Genomic DNA, 17,901 nt, shown 5'->3' on the forward strand with positions numbered 1-17,901 from the left:
CCCGCCCCTCGGCCAGCTCGCGGCTCCCGGGCGGAGTCCTCGTCTATGTGGGCGCGCTCCTTGGGCCGCCTCCCCCCCGGCCCGGGCGTGGCTTTTCGGGCCCCCCAGGCCGGCCGGACGGGCGGCACCGGTTAAGGGCGGGGCTCGAGGCGGGGGGCCGGCGCCCCCGACGGCAACGCGTCCTCCGGCCCCGCCGCAGCGGCCAGCGCGGCTGGCTCAGGCTGCGGGGGCGGTGCCGGCGAGGGGGCCGAGGAGGCGGCCAAGGACCTGGCCGACATCGCGGCCTTCTTCCGATCCGGTGAGTGCAACTGCGGCCGGCCCGCCCAGCGGCGCTGCCCTAAGTGCTCGGCCGACCCGCCACGGAGCTGCCGAGCTCCGGCCACCGCGCGCTGGTGCCCGCCCGTCCGTCCGTCGGGGCCCGCACGCTCTCGCCTGGGACCACTGCTTCCACGCGCCGGGGCTGCCCGCCCCACATCCGCGTGTCCCGCTGCCCGTGCAGCCAGGCGCGCGGCAGCTTGGCCCGAACGCCACCACCTCGCCTTCCCTGCGCCCGCCCCTCGTTCCAGGGCAGAATCCCCCCGTCTGCCGCTCCCGGCAGCCGCGGCTTCGCGGGTTGGGGCGCCGGCTCTTTGTCTCTTTCGCTGGAGGACCGAGTCGGCGGTGGCGGAGATGGCGTGGGCGGAGGCTCTTACCCCGGAGGCCGAGCGGACTGAGCCGGGGCCGGTCCGGGACGGGAAATTGGCCTCTGATCTGTGCCTGTCTCTGGCTGATTTGTACCTGGACCCTCCTGGACCCCATTAGCAGCCGGGTTTCTTTGCTTGGCCCTCTAGTCTGTCATCTCCCCGGCCTTGGTCTACACTTCTGTGAAACGGGGCAGTCACGGCACTCACTGCCCAGGGAGTGGGGACGGTGGCCGAGCTGAAGCTCAGAGGGTCGGGAGGCGCGGTGAGCCATTGTCTCCGGGGACGACCCGGGAGGGTCAGCTGGGAACGTGGCCCCGCGGGGGCGGCGCGGGGCTGGGGCTCGCGGGGCACTGCGTGGGTGGCGTGGAGGTGGAGGCAGTGCCAGGTGGCCCCGAGTCCACCCCGGCGCGGAGGGTGTGGCCGTGGGAGAGGCGCGGGTGGCGACCGGTCCGCGGGAGGGGCGCCAGGTTTGCTGCGCAGGGGGCGTGACAGGGCGTCCCCGGTACCCCAGCGGCGGCGCCTCCTCCCGCCCCGGCCCAGATCCCGCGCGAGCCGGGCCCGCGTCCCCGCGTCCCGCGTCCCCGCGCCCAGTCCGGTCTGCTCGCGCGTCGGCTGAGCAGCAGTAGGAGGAGGCGGCGGCGGTGTCGGCGGCGGCGGCGGCGGCCTCGGGGCCCGCAGCCCAGAGCGCAGTCCTTAGAGGGCCAGGCGCGGGGCAGGGAGGATGCAGACTCCGCGTTGGAGAGCGGAGGAGGGCGGGCCAGGTCTGGGCCTGGAGAGGCGGGCGGGGGTGCTGGTGGCGGCCCCGGGGAGGACGGTCGGGCTGGGGACACCGACAGGCCGGGCGAGCGGCCCTGCGCTGGGGGACGCGCGGGAGGTCGGCGGCTCACGCTTTTCCGTGGCCTCTTTGAAAATCACCTCCTCAGATTCGGTGAGATCAGTTCCCCAATCCGGGTCACAAGGAGCAGTTGCAGCGGGAGGGCGATGGTGAGAGGCAGAACTTAGCAGTGCTGGTAGATACCTGGTTTAGTACTGTCTTCCCTGGGTTGTCTTGATCTTTGCTAGGCGGGATTATTTTTGATTTATTTTAGCAGATTGGTTGTGGCTGGGAGTGACACAGCCGACTGTCCAGTGTTAGCTTGGGGTTAATCTACTCCCCAGTGCTCACTCTCCTTGTGAGGTCCCTGCAGAAAGCAAAGGTTTAGGAAAACATGAGCTCCTTCTAAAGAAAACCACCACCCCCCTCTCCTTTTTTTTTTTTTTTTTTGGTACGACTGGCCAGGTAGAGCAGCCCCGTCTTACCTCTTAATAGCAGAACTGGGACGTATGCCCTTCATGCCCTGAAGCTAAGTCTAGCTTTCTCTCTCTACCACCTGTCACAGAATAATAGATTCTGTGCAGAATTCAGCTCCTCTCTGTTAGAAAGGTTCTTCTGCGTTGGAGATGGATTTTTTTGGTGCTTGTGAGACCAGGCTTTTTTACATCTCTGTTATGCATAGTACAAAAATCACTTCTGCTGCTGCTAAGAGCCCTCCCTAAAAGACACCGAAGACTTGCTGGCTGTCGGCGTGGCTCTCTCCAGGAGCTGTCGTCTGCTCTTGGCTTTGCTTAGGCCTGTGCTGCCCCCGCCGCCAGGGCTCCTGTTCATGTTCCGTTTGGGTCTGAACCAGGTAATGTTGCTCATTGGCTTGTTCCTTTCTTCTGCCCTCCAAAATGACAAACTTAACTTTTAGTTGTTTCACTTAGAATCAGGAGCCAGGGCAGAACTTAAGTAGGTATCAGATGCAGCGTCCCATTCCGGGGATAGCCTGGAACGTCTTTTTAAAAAGTGAAATCTCCTTTGGGCAGCTGTGAGTCCCTGACCTAGATCTTGGCTCTAGCATCTAGGCCAACGATGTCTAGCAGGGGGCAGAGAGGGGTCACTCTTTTGGATGGGTGGGTGTGGGGGTGGGGTTTGAACAGTCAGGGCTGACCAGGCAAGGAAGCTGAGGAGAATGGAGCAGTCAAATCCATCAGAAATCTGGCCTTCTTTTCTAAGACTCAGAAACATGGGAAAATAGGTTCTCATTGACTGGGGAGGACAGATCAGGGTGTGTTTTTGAGCCTGGTACTAAAAGTGCCAACCTGACTTAGACAAAGGCTTTCCGTTGGTTGCCTTTCCTTTCTCAGCCCTGAAACTCTGTTTGCTTGGCTGCTTGATTTTCTTTCTTTTTTTAAATTCCTTCTTGTTGCCGGCATTCGACTTTGTCTTTGTAGCCACAGATTGAAAACTAATACCAGTGGTTGGATGAAAGAAAGAGAAGACTTTAATAGAACTTTTAAACAATTAAGGGAAGTTCAGAAATAGAGTGAACAGTCCTGTGATTTCTCCATTACTGGAAGTGCTCACATAGAGGTGCTGTCACCTGGCAGGGTTTGGAGTTGGGCTCAGGGGACAGGACTGCTGCCCTGGAGAGGGGTCCGGGAGATGACCTTGGGGCTGTTCCCCTTTCCCTATGGACTCTGGCTTTCTCTGAGCCCTCAGTGCCTAATCATTGTTCTCTGCTTTTCTTTGGGTAGTTCAGGCTCCAGAGCCCTGGTGCCCTTCTCCTCTGCTGAGCGTCCACCCAGGGTTCACCTCACCTAAGGTCTCGTTTCCTATGCTGTCATTCCGTTCTCTGCTCAGGACCTTGGCACTCCCTATTCATTTTGACGATCCTGATCACCTATTTATAGACCTGGCATGAAGCAGGCAGGCCAATTAGTGTTCAAGTGGATTGAGTTGTAATAGTGTGAGTCAAGTCCTGGTGCTTGTGTGTTAAAGAGCAGTAAGAGATTTTCTGCAGGTGTTAGTGAATTTCGAACTTCACTTTTCTCCTTTGCACAGAGCTCAGCACAGTAAAACCAATTTCAATGTAAAAGAAAAAAGAAAAAAAAGACACCACAAAAATGAGCTAGTCTTGTTTTAATTTTATTTTACAGATGAGGAATCAGCCTTAGGGAGGTTTCATGACTTGCCCCCCAGAGTGGACCTTGGGTAGAGATAGAGTCAGGGCCCTGGTCCCTGGTGCTCTTTCCTGGTCGCCTCTCATAGCCAGGACGTTGCTTACATTAGTTCTCAACCCCACTGGGACCAATCATTTTTATTGCCAATCTATTTTGGGGCTCGGTTCTCGTGGCAATAAATCATTCTTTCAGAGCTCCCTATTTAACCTTGCCAGAGAGTGTGTGTGTGGTGGGGGTGCTTACATAAATGCATTATTTTTAACCTGCCTGGCACGCTTTAGGTTGGCGTTAAATGAATATCTAGAGAATAAAGGTTTGTGGTTATTCTGAAGCATCACATCCTGTCTTGCTTGGTTTCTTTCATTATTAAATCTTATTCTGGACTCCTCCTGCAGCCCCTCTCTTTCCAGGTAACATGTGAAGAAAATCAAGTCTATTAGGGAGAAGCACACATACCTTTATATATTTTGATGTGACGGTTTCCTTGTGGAGTATTGAGGGAAGCTTTTCTTCATGTTTATGCCTTTAATGCTGCTTAGGTAGTTGGCCCTGGCGGGCTGTGCTACTTCTGTTGGTATTGAGAAGCCTGGCAGCTTTGGTCGTTGTGAGCACCAGTAATGATTGTATTACAAAGTGGGTCCTTGTTACCCTCAATATTTCAAAAACAGAAACTGAAGGAAATGTAATTTGATAGTGAATGTTGGTTTCTCCTTTTTAGGTGGCACAGTCAGTTTTAGAGGAAAGCAAGATTTCTAAAATTCCTGTGACTTTCGAGAAATCAAAGAAGTGCAGTAAAGTCATCAATGAAAGAAGCTTTTCATTGAGACCTTGTAAACCGACATATTGATGTGGGATATTGTATTTTTTCCCTTCGCAATTTAACTATTTAAGATTCAAATGAAAATTTAAAGAAGCCATTTTCACTATTTAAATGATTAATCAGATTTAAATGAAGTCGGTGGTGGTGTTCAAAATGAAGCATGTGGTTTAAATATGTTTCCTAAATGTATCCTAAAAATATGTGATTTCAGTGGTCTTTTTTGACCTTTTAAATGTTACGATAAATTTGAGATTTGTTCTGAACTGCAAGTGAAAGATGTGTTTGAAACTGTCATAATCTAAGTCAGCTGTATTCAATATTTACTTTAAGTTTATTTACTTGACTATCGAGAAAGTAAAATTTTAATCTCATAACCTTGGCAGAATTCCAGAGAAAAGTCTAATTCTTAATCAATAGCCACACTTTACTGCCTAGTAAACTCACTGATGTTGATAGGGATGAGCTGTGTTTTACTACAAAAAGCACTGATAACACCCCGCCCCCATTCCTCCTCAATTCTATAATAAGTTGGCTTTTATTTCCTTAAGTGCATTGTCTTGACAAAATTTTAACAGCACCGCTGGCAGGAAATAGTAGCGACTCCCTGGACAGTGAAGACTTGGATTTGCGGGAGAATCCCAGTGTATTCTGGTGGAAAGTGGGTGCTCTGACCTCGTCCTCCCATTTTTTCCAAGTACTCAGCTGCGTAGACTTGCCAAACTGACAAGGGTGATGGTGTGGTTGGCCTGGTGGATGGAGATGCTGTCTTTTGAATCTTCTCAGCCTCATTTTAATTAATGGGCTGCAGGGACCAGCCTGGGTCCCCAGCTGGGGCAAGGGGTAAGCGGGTTCGATGTGCAGCCACAGGGTTCTCTTTGTCCTATTCCAGTTCTGCTTACGTGCTGTTCAGTGGGCCACTGGGAGAGGGAATGAACAGGGAGACTTCCCAGTGACCCTTGCACTTAGGAATTCTGGCTGCTGTTACTCAGCGGGAGCTGTTCTGGGAATTCCTATTGCTGTGCCTCTGAACTGAGGGGAAGGGAGCACGGAGGAGTGGGCAGAGGCCTGCGGGGCCCTGCATGTGCTGCTGGCTTCCTGCTGGACCCCTGGTCTCCTCCCCCTGTGCCCGCAGAACAGGACTTTGCTCTCACTGCCAAGGTGCCCAGCTCCCTGCCAGTTCGTAAATCTCAAAGGGAGATACCTGGCTAGACTCTCCAGTGGGGACTCCCAGCTTTTTGATGTTACTGAGCCTTCTGTGCAGACAGTCTTGCTTATGGGGAATCTTGCTGTCACGTTTAATGGTTAACAAGTGCATAAACACTCATTTTCACTTCTTATTCACTCATGGAAACAATTTGCTTACTGAATAGTTGTGTTGTTAACTTAATTTCCTCTTTTTTGTCCCTCTCCACATAAGGAAGCCGCTTGAAACCCAAATTACTAATCACTTGCCCCCCCCCGGGAAAGGTTATGTGTGGGGAGAGAGAGAGCAAACCAGAGTGAGGCTACGAGCAGGGGGCAGAGGGCATTGACCTCTGAGATTTCTCCTTGTACCATTTGATGGCAGAGGGGCTGTGGAATTGTAAAACCTCATTTTGGTGGTGAACATACTTGAGTTTTAGATTACTGGCTCTTTTAATTGGCCACATGTCTACTCTTGTCTGGTGGGGGAGGATTGTAGAGTAGTCTAGAGCTGGTGTTTTGGAGGCATCTTCCTATTTGGGCTTTGTCATAAATGAGTGCATTTTTAAAGTTACACCGACAGAAAGCTTTCATGAAAACTTACTCAACACAAAGACTGGATTCTAGGTTTAGGGTACTTTGACTTTGTGGTGTCCACGTGAGTTGATCAGGCTTGTTTTCTCACAGTGTGTAGCCCTGCTATGGACAGGGATGAATTGCAGGAGGTTTCTCTTGGGGAGGGGTTTCAGTGAGCGGCAGCAGATTTGTCCTGGCTGCTCTGTGGACCCCCTTTCCTGAAAGGAGGGGGAGCTGGTGCTGCTCCATTACTGCCTCACTGCAGGGAAGGCCAAGGGGCCCCTTGCTGTCTGTCTGTTGTTGTTAGCATTGAAACTGTGTAGGTGTGAATAGATCACAAACTATAGTACAGCCATTCCATCAATGTTGAGTGAAAGAAGGCAGTCTCAAAATGCTGCATGCTGTATGAGTTCCTTTATGTGACACTGGCAAAAAGACAGAACCGTAGTGACAGAAAACAGATGGGTATTGATTGTCAGGAGTTTGGGGATGGGGGAGTATGGCTACAAGGGGGCAGGAGGCAGGTGAAGGATGGGGAACTGATTTGTATTCTGGTTGTGGCAGTTACATGTGTTAAAATTCACAGACCTTTACACACACACACACAACACACACACAGACAGTTTAACTGTATGTTGTTTTAAAATGTGACATTAAAAAAAGGCTAATAATAAGCTGGGAGAAAAACTATTACAAATCAAAGGATTATATATATGTAATTAGTAAAGGGCTCCCTCAAATCAATTAAGACAAGACAATCTAGAAAGAAAATAGGCAAACAATTAAAAGAAGTATGAATGGCCAAAAAATACATATTCAGCCTCACTCGTAATTGAGGAAATGCAGAGAGAACCAATGATACCAACAAAAGCCAAAGCTCATATAAGTAATTATTCTCTAAGTAAACTTGAACAAAATTGAGTTAATTTGGAAAGATTTTATATCGATTTGAAAGATAGTAATACTTGTGTTCATACTTTGCTATGTAGGACCTAGCTTCTTATAATTCCCCGGGGGTAATCTAGGGTAATGTTAAAGATAGATGGGGAAAATAAAGATTCTTTCCTGGGATTCTGTAATACGTGTTAACCTGGAAATCCATCTGGTGTATAAGTCAAATTTGACTTAAAAGACAATAATCTTTAGCTATAGACAGTTACCATTTTTGCTGCTTCAAAATTTCCCACTCTTATAATCTGTGCTGCTGTCCAGATCGAAGATGACAAGTAGCCCATGCAGGATGATCTTCAGCGCCTCACAGTTCCTGATGCGAAAGAAGGACAGGTTTCATCTGAAGGGCTTCGTTCCTACATGGGTAACTATAGGAGGTCATTTGCCCTCTGTTCTTAGGCATTCTTGTATATAATTGACAGCTACCTATTTCACAGTATTGACAATTAATAAATGAATTTATGAAGTGTTAGCCCTACCTACTGTTAAGACTCATAACCATAAAATAAAGCTATGCATGAACTTGAGAAAAACACAATTCAAATTTAAACGTATAATCCTAAAATATTTTTAAATGGGGTTTGTTGGTGCCTGGTTTTTCATAGTGTGTGTGTGTGTGTGTGTGTGTGTGTGTGTGTGTGTGTGTATGTATGTAGGTGTATCTCTTGGAAAGTCATAAAATACCCCTCTTTGGATTTCTGTGGAATAGGTGGTTTCAATGCAAGAATGAATGAATATATCGGAGACTAATACTTGAAATCTGTTTTCAAAGAACTCATGTTTCCTAGTATATATGAAGTGACATGTATAAATGACATGAATGCTTTCAGGCAAAATGTTTAGATTGTAATTTGAAAATGATGTGCATATGAGAAGTCATTAAGATGTTGGTCAAAACAGTGTGTGTATAAATTGATCTCCATTGTTTATTCATTTTGCTTTGCTTCCTCTTGCATTGACCCATCCACTTTTTCAAGTTCACAATGATTCTTTATTGCTGCTGCCATTGAAGGATGCCACTGATACCTGTGAGGGCACTCTTTGGCATTTGCATTCTGAAAGTTTCGCATTTTCTTATTTGTGTTTACTTTTTAAGTTCATCCTTGTTCTGCATGACAGATATGCCAGGGCCTGCAGGAATAGCATAAAAATTCTGTTGTTTTTTGGATAACTTTATTAGTTTAAGTTTTAAATGATAAGGACACGAAGCTACAATTCCTCTTTTTTATTCTGAAGCCGAACCACACAAATATTGAAAAACAATGCTTTGACTGGAGTGTTATAAATATTTCCACCTAACTAGCTTCACACAATAAAATCTCTAAAGTTTAAATTGCCCAATATTTTGACATGTAAATAACTGGAATAAATCCCTCATTAGTCTAATAGTAAGCAAATAGATTTCTCATTTCTAGGTAGCTTTTTAAAAAATTTAAATTCATGATTATGAGAAATTCTTCCCAGCGTTTGCTGCCCATTTCAGTATCAGAGTGATGAAAGCTGGCATGTGAGGGAGCATTACTAGCTTGAAAAAAACAACAGTAACAAAAACCAAAAAAAACGAACCCAGATCGCACAGGGGCAGGATGTGTTTCAGTTTGTTTGTTTGTTTTTGAGATGGCATCTCGCTCTGTCTCCCAGGCTGGAGTGCAGTGGTGCAGTCTTGGCTCACTGCAGCCTCTGCCTCCCGGGTTCAAGCAGTTCTCTGCCTCAGCCTCCCAAGTAGCTGGGATTACAGGCACCCGCCACCATGCCCAGCTAATTTTTTTGTATTTTTAGTAGAGACGGGGTTTCACCATCTTGGCCAGGCTGGTCTTGAACTCCTGACCTCGTGATCCACCCGTCTCGGGCTCCCAAAGTGCTGGGATTACAGGCGTGGGCCACTGTGCCCGTATTTCACACTTTTTAAGAGTCACTTCACCTCCATCTAAATTTTGTTGCACTTATCCTAATATGTCTTGGGTCCAGGAGCCTGGAGAACGGGTGCTAATTTGATGGTTTCAGGCTGTACCTTTTACTCACGTGCCAATTCAGATCAATGCATCCTGATGGGTTGCCCATAGGAGAGCAGCTCTTCATGGCCGGGGATTCACTGTAGAGTCATTTAGTGCCAGAATGTTGTTAGTAGGTGAATTTTGTTAGTTGGTTGGTATACATGTTACTTTTCCAATATTTAATTGCAGAATTTGCGGGATTCATTGTTAGGCCTTTCTCTCATAACTCATGGCATTGTTTATTAGGTCCAGCCTCAACTCTGCTGGAGGCTGAATTCTCATAAGGTTCAGCCTGTTTGTAAGATGGAAGCTGTCCACTGAACCGAAGAGCTGGAAGCCTTCGAAAGCCATGCAAGATTGAGGTGGAATCACATAGATTTTCAGTGATAACCTGCAGAGTGGACAGTGGAGGCTTTGGAAAGGAGGATGGCAGCCTTGCAACAGCCTGCCCCTGGCCATGCTTGCCACACGCCTGCTATCCTCTGAATCTTTAACAGCAGCTGCCAGGGAGTAGCATGAGAGGCCAGGACCCCTGTCACCGGGAGTGAGATAACACCTTTGGAATTGTGCTCCGTAGGAAAGTAAAATAAGCACATCTGCAAAGTAGTAACCTGCTTGCAGTGTCATAGGATGAGATTTAAGATACTGTGTTTATTTCTTTTTCTCCCAAAGCTGTAAGTGCCATCCTGTCCTCTAAGAAAACCTGGTAAAATCTTCCTCTTCACTGTTATCTCTGTATTGCCACCACTGGTTTTACCATCCGAGTGCCTGTACTTTGCCAGGCACTGTGCAGAGTGTTTTATATACTTTTCCTTGGATAGAAGCAGCTCCCCCTCCTTCAGCAGGTGGATGCCATTCCTGGGTTGTGGATGGGGATGTCTGCTTCTGGTAGGGCAAGCGACCTGCCTGCCCCATTTGACTCTGTTTGTGAGGGCCTGAGTTGGAATTTAAGCCTAGGGCTGGCAGATTACAAAGCCCCCTCCATGCCCTTTCCCTCTCTAATGGAAGGAGAGAGTAGAGTGACCCCTCCTCTATACAGCATCCCACAGCCTCCTGGATTTTCATTTTAAAATCCCGAAAACTGAATTTGTGTATACTCGTGTGTTGAGCATCAAAGCTATAATTTACAAGTCTCACACCAAATAAAAGTTGAGTGAAAGATTCCAGGCTATAGCAAGTATTTTTCTCATGTTGGTTTGGGCCCTGTAATTTAGTTTCTGTGCCTTTCCTCTTCTCACCTAATTAAAACTGATGTTACCTTTTACGTAAATAACCCTAGCAGTCCCAGCTTTCCAGTGGAGGCGTGTTGGCTGTGTTGTTTTACAGGCTCCCCCGGCTCACAGTCTGGGGAGAAATCCTGATTGAAATCTTGGCCCTCTGTTTTCTTGGCTGTCTGGACTTGGACTCAAGTGTTGGATAGGAAATCTCTGTGGCCGTTAATGTGGGGGTAGGGAGTACGGGAAGGGCAGGGAGAGGCTGGCCAGGGAGGGAGGTTTCTCAGCCCTTGGTGTGTGTGACACATTAGAACACTACCAGGGCTTCCTTTCTAACTTAGGAAAGGAACAGGGCCGGGGAGTGAGAGGGGCAGGAGGGCGCCACTGAGCTGCTTTTTTGGGGTTGGTTTTATAAAATGGGTGTGGTCACTCCTGGTTTTGCTATATATAGCTGTTTCGTTGCAGCCACTCATTTTTTTGCTGTTATTCATCAAAATGTGCACGTAGATGATATTTAGTCGGGGGAAGCAGGGTCATTTCTTTCCCACTGTCTTAGGCACGTGTCCTAGGCTGTTCTGTGTGTGGGTTGCGTTGTCATCAGCCACACCTCATGTGGTCCCCTCACAGTCAATGGCATGAGTTTATGGGATGCTCGCTCAGGTTTGTGCCCACATAAAACTTCTGAGCTGTTGTTTTCGAGCATCATTTCCACACTGGGAATATGCTCTGTTTTTCTGTGTGACTCCACGTTTACTTTGGAGTTTTAATATTTCAGTCAGGATGATTGAAATGCTGGTCTTGAAGGCAGACACTGTATAATCAGAAGGTAGATTGCGCTCTAAACATTTACAAGTCACTTCCTCCTAGTTTGCCCTAGGAGTTTCTAAAACTTTCAAGCTTTTACATTTTTATGTAATTCTTTCCGTTTGAAGATTTCTAGAATTAAAAGGATTGGCCTTTAAGACCCTGGGTTGCTTTTGACCTGCTATTGTAGTATATCTTTTATTTTAAACTAATAAAGGTGATACAAAGCTCAGATCCGAATTAACTTAGTTGAATTGTGATTTTGCTGTGTAGTTTTTGGTCATTTAGTTGGTCCACATATTAATTGTGGATTACATCTAAAGTTATTTTGGGGGGAGGGGTGTAAACTTTACTTTGAGAAGGCAGAACTCATCATGCTCAAAGAAGCAAGAACAGCTTCGGATCCACAGTTGTAAGTGTTTCACCACTTCTGCTTTGTCTTCCTCTGCTTCTCTCTGGATATAGCTAATTTACGTGTTATCTTGTTTCTGAACCATTTGAGAGTAGGTTACAGATATGATGATGTCCCTTACCTCTAAATGGTTCAGTGCATATTTTCTAAGAGTGAGGACATGCTCATATTAGTGATCATAATCAGGAAATTAGTTTTGATACGATATCATGATCTAAATCACTAACTTTAACACCTTTTTGCCAATTGTCTCAGGATTGTCCTTTTTGGCAGTTAAAAAAATTATAGTTCAGGATCTCATTCAGAACTATATTACATTTAGTTTGTTGTGTCTCTTCGGTTTCCTTGAATTTGGAACATCTCCTCAGCCTGTCTCCCTCGTTACCCTGATAGTTTTGACGATTACAGAGTGGTTATTTTGAAGACTACCCCCCAGTTTGGGTTGCCTGATTCTCATGACTAGATTCCGGCTGTGCATTTTTGGCAGAAGGGCTGCATCCTTTTTGGAGCATCATGTCTGGGAACATGTGATACCCACTGTCCCACTGTGGTGATGTGCACTTTGAACACTTGGTTCAGGTGATGACTTGCAGGTCTCTCCACCCTATTTGTCCCTTTGTCATTAGTTAGCATTTTGTGGGGAGATAATTTAAGGCTGTTCCTCTCCCTTCTTTCATTTGCTAGTTGTAGCATCCATTGATGATCTTCAACTGAATCAGTTATTAATATGGTGGTTGCGAAATGTTGATTTTTTTTTTCTAACTTTATAGTTCCTTTTGTATTTAGTTGACTTTGTACTGTAAGGAAGAGCTTTCCTTCTCTTCCACTTATTTATTTATATAAGTATGGCCTCAGAAATTCCTGTTGTATGCAATGAGCTATGATCCTTTGCTGTCACTTAGTTTGATTCTCTAATTATCTAAGATTTGGCTAGTGTGAGCCCCTTCATCCTGGCTCTTTTATCTTTTGTGACCTGTCTCCATCATTTTTTTGGAGCACATTCTTACTTTCTGGCACAATAAACTGTTCCAGGTGCACCTTGTGCTTTCCTTGCCCCAGGGCTGGGATCAGCCATTTCTCCAAGGAGCCCTTGGAGAAATGGTTCATTTTAGTAGAGAATGGTATTTAGAAACACGATCTAGGCACTAAGCGTGCTCATTGCTACAGAGTTGTCATTGCTTTTAGGGCCTCTCAGTAGACAGAGCTAAGAAGTGTATGCGTGTATGTGTGTGTATGTACGCATACACATAGACATTAATTACACATATGCACATGTGATTGAGATCTCTTTCTGCACCTCTCGGTAATAAAAATCATGTGTTTATACTCAGTGTCTCCAATTCCAGTACAGTACCACAGGGTGCATTTTAGTCTTTCCTCTTCCGTATTTGTAATTCCCTTCTCTGACAGTGAAAAACCTGTCTCCTTTTATCCTCCGTATCTTTACTTATTCACTCAATCCTAGAATATGCAGAAAGTAATTTGAGAATGCTAACCCACACCATGGTGATAAATGAACCTCCACCCTCAAGTTTAAACTGTTCACATCAGCAGTTAGTGGTCAGCTTCTGTTCAGCTCAGTGCCTTGTCAGTTAGTCATCCAAACAAAACAGATGAAGTAATGCTCTGCAGTTCCCTAGGGGCATGTTTAAGAAAAGAGCTGCCAGACTCCATCAACAGCTTACTTTCTGGTGATGTCGGAGCACAAAATTGAAAAATCAGGAGTCGCCAGAAAAGAAAGGGAGAGTAATTTTGTACAGTTTATAAAAAGGACACCTGTTGTGGGAAAAACAGTTTGTCATCTTCATCTCAACGTACAAATTGCCAAAGAGAAGAAATGAAAAGGGAAGTGTTGAGCCAGTGAGAATGGGTGTGTGGAGGAGGATGGGTCGAGCGGACCTTTCTCAGGGATCCAGTACGTTCTACAAGGAGGAGAAGAAGCTGAGTCCATGTTTGGAGTAAGCTGTGAGTCATGACTTGAAAGACTGTTGCTTACTGCCCTTCATTGACTAAATATTTCTTCCCAGAAACCACCTGTAGTAAATTCAAAGCAGCTATGTTTCTGCCTCAGTGCGGGATTTCTGGGAACTGAGTTTATGTGCACTCCATCCCAGAAATCATGGAATGGTGGGTGAGATCTTATGATTTCATTTGCTGTTCTGTGTTTTTTCTTTTCTCTCTCTCCCCCCCGGGCTGCCTCCCTCCCTGTGTCTCCCTGTCTCCCTCTCTCCCCCTGTCTCCCTCTCTCTCCCTGTCTCTCCCTTTCTCTCTTTCTTTCGAGACAGGGTCTTGTTCTTGCCCAGGCTGGAGTGCAGTGGTATGAGCTCGGCTCACTGCAGCCTCCACCTTCTGGGCTCAAGTGATCCTGCCTCGGCCTCCTAAGTAGCTGGGACTTCGAGCATGTGCCACCACACCCAGCTGATTTTTGTATCTTTTTTTGTAGAGATGGGGTTTCACCATGTTGCCCAGGCTGGTCTTGAACTCCTGGGCTCAAGCGATCCACCTGCCTCAATCTCCCAAAGGTTTGATATTATACACATGAGCCACTGCACCCGGCCTGTTCTGTGTTTTTCTACGTTAAATGATGACATGGATATTATGTCCCTGACTTGGGGAGACAGTCTCAGTTTCATATATTATGTTCTTTTCTGCCCATAAACATCCTCATGTTTGTTAGATTGTATTCTGGAAAATTTGGCTTCTGTATTTCTAGCAACCCTTTCTATGATTACACATTTTAGCAAGAAAAAAAATCATAATTTGCTTATTAATATTTTAGTGGAGAAAGGCTTTTGATATTAGAAAATCTGGGAGTAGGCCGGACGCTGTGGCTCACACCTGTAATCCCAGCACTTTAGGAGCCCGAGGCACGCGGATCATGAGGTCAAGAGATTGCGACCATCCTAGCCAACATGCCTCTACTAAAAATACAAAAATTAGCTGGGCGTGGTGGTGCGCGCCTGTAGTCCCAGCTACTGGAGAGGCTGAGGCAGAAGAAGCGCTTGAACCCGGGAGGCAGAGGGTGCAGTGAACTGAGATCACGCCACTGCACTACAGCCTGGCGGCAGAGTGAGAGTCCGCCTCAAAAAAAAAAAAAAAAAAAAAAAAAATCCGGGAGTAAAAAGTCATGACTAGGCATAGTGAGAATGACTGCTAATAGGTCAAATATTCTGGGGAAAGTTTTTGAGCTAATGGAGATGTTTTGGAATTAGATAGTGATGAGGCTGGAAATGGTGATTTCCGCTTGTAATCCCAGCATTTTGGGAGGCCAAAGTGGGAGGATCTCTTGAGCCCAGCAGTTTGAGACGAGCCTGGGCAACATAGTGAGATTCAGTATCTACCAAAAATTTAAAATTCGCTGGGCTTGGTGGCATGCACCTGTAGTCCCAGCTATTCAAGAGGCTGAGGTAGGAGGATTGCTTGAGCCCAGGAGTTTGAGGCTGTAGTGAGCCACGATTGTGCTCCTGCACTCTAGCCTGGGCAACAGAGCGATGACACCCTGTCTCTTAAATAAATAAATAAATAAAAATAACAAAAAGTCATGGCTAAATTTGTGATACATTTCAGATTTTGAAATAGCTTCAGTTATTGAGTGTTTACTACGTATAAGCCACTTAATTTTCCTACCCTTTCAAAGTAGGCAGTGATGACATTATACCTGAGGAAATGGAACTCAGAGAGGTTTTTTAACTTGCCCCAGCTCAGGTGGCTATAGGGACAAGGTTACCACGCGCACAGTGGGTTCTGCTGGAGGTGGAATCTGCCTGTGCTGGTGTCTCCTACTCTAACGTGCATCTCTTATGGAGGAATTTGACTCAATTTTTTTCTACTCTCACTCCCCCTTGTTTTGGTGGTAGAAAAAGTGAAATCACCTCTATTTGAAGGAAGGGATCGTGGATAAGATTCGACCAGGTTTCAGTTGTGATTTGATGGCATATTTGGAAAATTTGTGGAAAAACCTGGGTTAATTTTTCACGAAATCACAGTCAAAAAAAAAAAAGAGAGAGACTTTGCTTCCCTGTAGATTGTTTCAGTCCTGGTGGTGTCTTTTGAGATAGTGAAGAGCATAGCTGAAAAAGTGGAAACTGATGATGCTTTAGCTTTTATTGTTTTTTAAACATTCTGGGAAAGCTGAAGGGAAAGGCAACTTCTGCTATGCTTCTACTGAAAGTGATATTAACGTTAAAAATCGGTGTCATTGTTTTTCTGCTAGTGTGAGCTTTATATTTCTTTTTTCTTTTTTTTTTTTGGAGACGGTGTCTTGCTCTGTTGTCAGGCTGGAGTGCAGTGGCGCGATCTCGGCTCACTGCAACCTCTGCCTCCTGGATTCAAGCAATACTCCTGCCTCAGCCTCCCGAGTAGCTGGGATTACAGGCGTGCGCCACCACTCCCAGCTCATTTATTTTTGTATTTTTAGTAGAGACAGGTTTTACCATGTTTGCGAGGATGGTCTCCATGTTTTGACCTCCTGATCTACCCGCCTCGGCCTCCCAAAGTGCTGGGATTACAGGTGTGAGCCACCGCGTCTGGCCGAGCTTTATATTCTTGAATATTGGAGTCACCTCTGCTCACCAGCATATAGACCGAGACATAGAGTATGTTGTTAGACTCTAAAATAGAAACGGCATTAATTTGCATAAAATCGCATATGCTCTGTTGCAATAATTTTCATTGTGCCTGTTTTAGAATTGAGTTGACACTTCATACGGAGTATTCCAGCTCAATTAAAAAAGAGACATCGCAGAAAGAAGAATTTGTGTGGCTTTGAAATTTATTTTGGGCACAGTCCCTGAAAGAAATGAGCCTCTAAGGTCTTTTGTTCTTTGTGGTGTTTTGAAACCTTCTCCCCAGTTATATACATTAAGAACACGTAGAGCAGGTTGGGGTTGGTCTGCTATATAGAGTGCCTGCAAAGGGACCAGAGGTCTGCCGGAACAAGAGTCTCTTAGTGCAGTGCCTCCCGCCGGGGGGTGACCTTTTCATGATGTTTGGACTGTCATCTTTGTTTCCCAGTTTCAAATGCCTAGCTCAGAATTACTTAGCGCTTGGAGTGGTTTTCATCTTCAAAGGACTTTATGGACATTATTTAATATACATGACACTGTGTAATGAATGAGCTGTTTATCCCTTGAGCAGCATCAACATGCCAGGTGCCATACAGCTGGAGAAGACAAAAATAATACTCTGTCCAGTGGGAGTTTATAGTCTAAAGAGGCAAGATGATTAGGCAGATTCTCTCTTTTGGCCTCTTTTAAAAATGTACTGGGGAATAATGTAGAAATTAAAATTATAAAAGATGATCAACTAGCTCAAGTCTACCTAATTGAAATTGCCCTCAAGGTGAAAATGAAATTTGAGATGCTCTTAAAAAGACATCATGTATTAGCTCCCATTTATCACACATTTACTGGTACACAGCCTATTTTACTTGTGTTACAGGTGAGGAATTTGGTGAAGACTAGTGCAGAATTATTCTCAGATCTCCTTCCCTACTCGTCCCTTTCTCCCACTGAAGCTCCTCTTTTTGTTTGCATGGTCTAGGATGGCACTTTGTAACCAAGGCCACACGTGAGGCCCAAACATACATTTATTATTTTTTTTGAGATGGAGTCTCGCTCTGTCGCCCAGGCTGGAGTGCAGCGGTGTGATCTTGGCTCACTCTATCTTCTGCCACCTGGGTTCAAGCGATTCTCTTGCCTTAGTCTCCTTGTAACTGGGATTACAGGCATGCGCCACCACACCTGGCTAATTTTTGTATTTTTGTAGAGATGGGGTTTCACCATGTTGGCCAGGCTGGTCTTGAACTCCTGACCTCCAGTGATACACCCGCCTTGGCCTCCCAAAGTGCTGGGATTACAGGTGTGAGCTACCACGCCTGGCTCAAACACACATTTCTTAGTTGCAGATCAGCCTGTCCTTTGTAGCTGGACGGACCTCCTGGGAAACTTGGACTTCTTGCCCCTGTTGGCCTGTGTGTCTTGTGCCCTTATACCTGTACCTCTTTGTGTTTGCTGTTCCCTCCTCTTCCTGGTTTCCCTTTCTAACTCAGCTCAAACATCCTTTCCTTTGGAAAACTGCACTTGACCATCCTGTCCCAGCCTCTTGAGGCCCATTGGTGTTGGCATGGCACCTTGTGAGAACTGGATTCTGGACTGGTTCCTTTGGGTTATAATTCTTCCTTCACTTGTGAGTTCGAGTTGCTGGGACCTCTGACTGCAGCGCCGGCCCAGAGCAGGCCCCAAGTAGAAGTGCAGTAGATGCTTGTGATTTATGCCTGTGGTTC

At 46.3% G+C, this 17,901-nt stretch overlaps 1 protein-coding gene across 5 annotated transcripts in view; it reads left to right on the forward strand.

Moving 5' to 3' along the window:
* The first annotated feature begins 209 nt into the window (after positions 1-209).
* TRIO (trio Rho guanine nucleotide exchange factor) overlaps positions 210-17,901 on the forward strand; it is a 362,171-nt gene continuing 344,479 nt past the window's right edge. For 4 of the 5 annotated variants that reach the window (XR_009210507.1, XM_032135421.2, XM_058430089.1 and 1 more), the window contains exon 1: positions 221-298. The gene's annotated coding sequence lies outside the window, so the exon portion shown is untranslated. Of the gene's footprint in view, positions 299-17,901 lie in introns of all 5 variants that reach the window. The other variant, XM_032135420.2, reaches the window with a different exon arrangement.

The sequence above is a fragment of the Hylobates moloch genome, unplaced genomic scaffold, assembly GCF_009828535.3.
Source record: "Hylobates moloch isolate HMO894 unplaced genomic scaffold, HMol_V3 SCAFFOLD_17, whole genome shotgun sequence".
NCBI lineage: Eukaryota > Metazoa > Chordata > Mammalia > Primates > Hylobatidae > Hylobates > Hylobates moloch.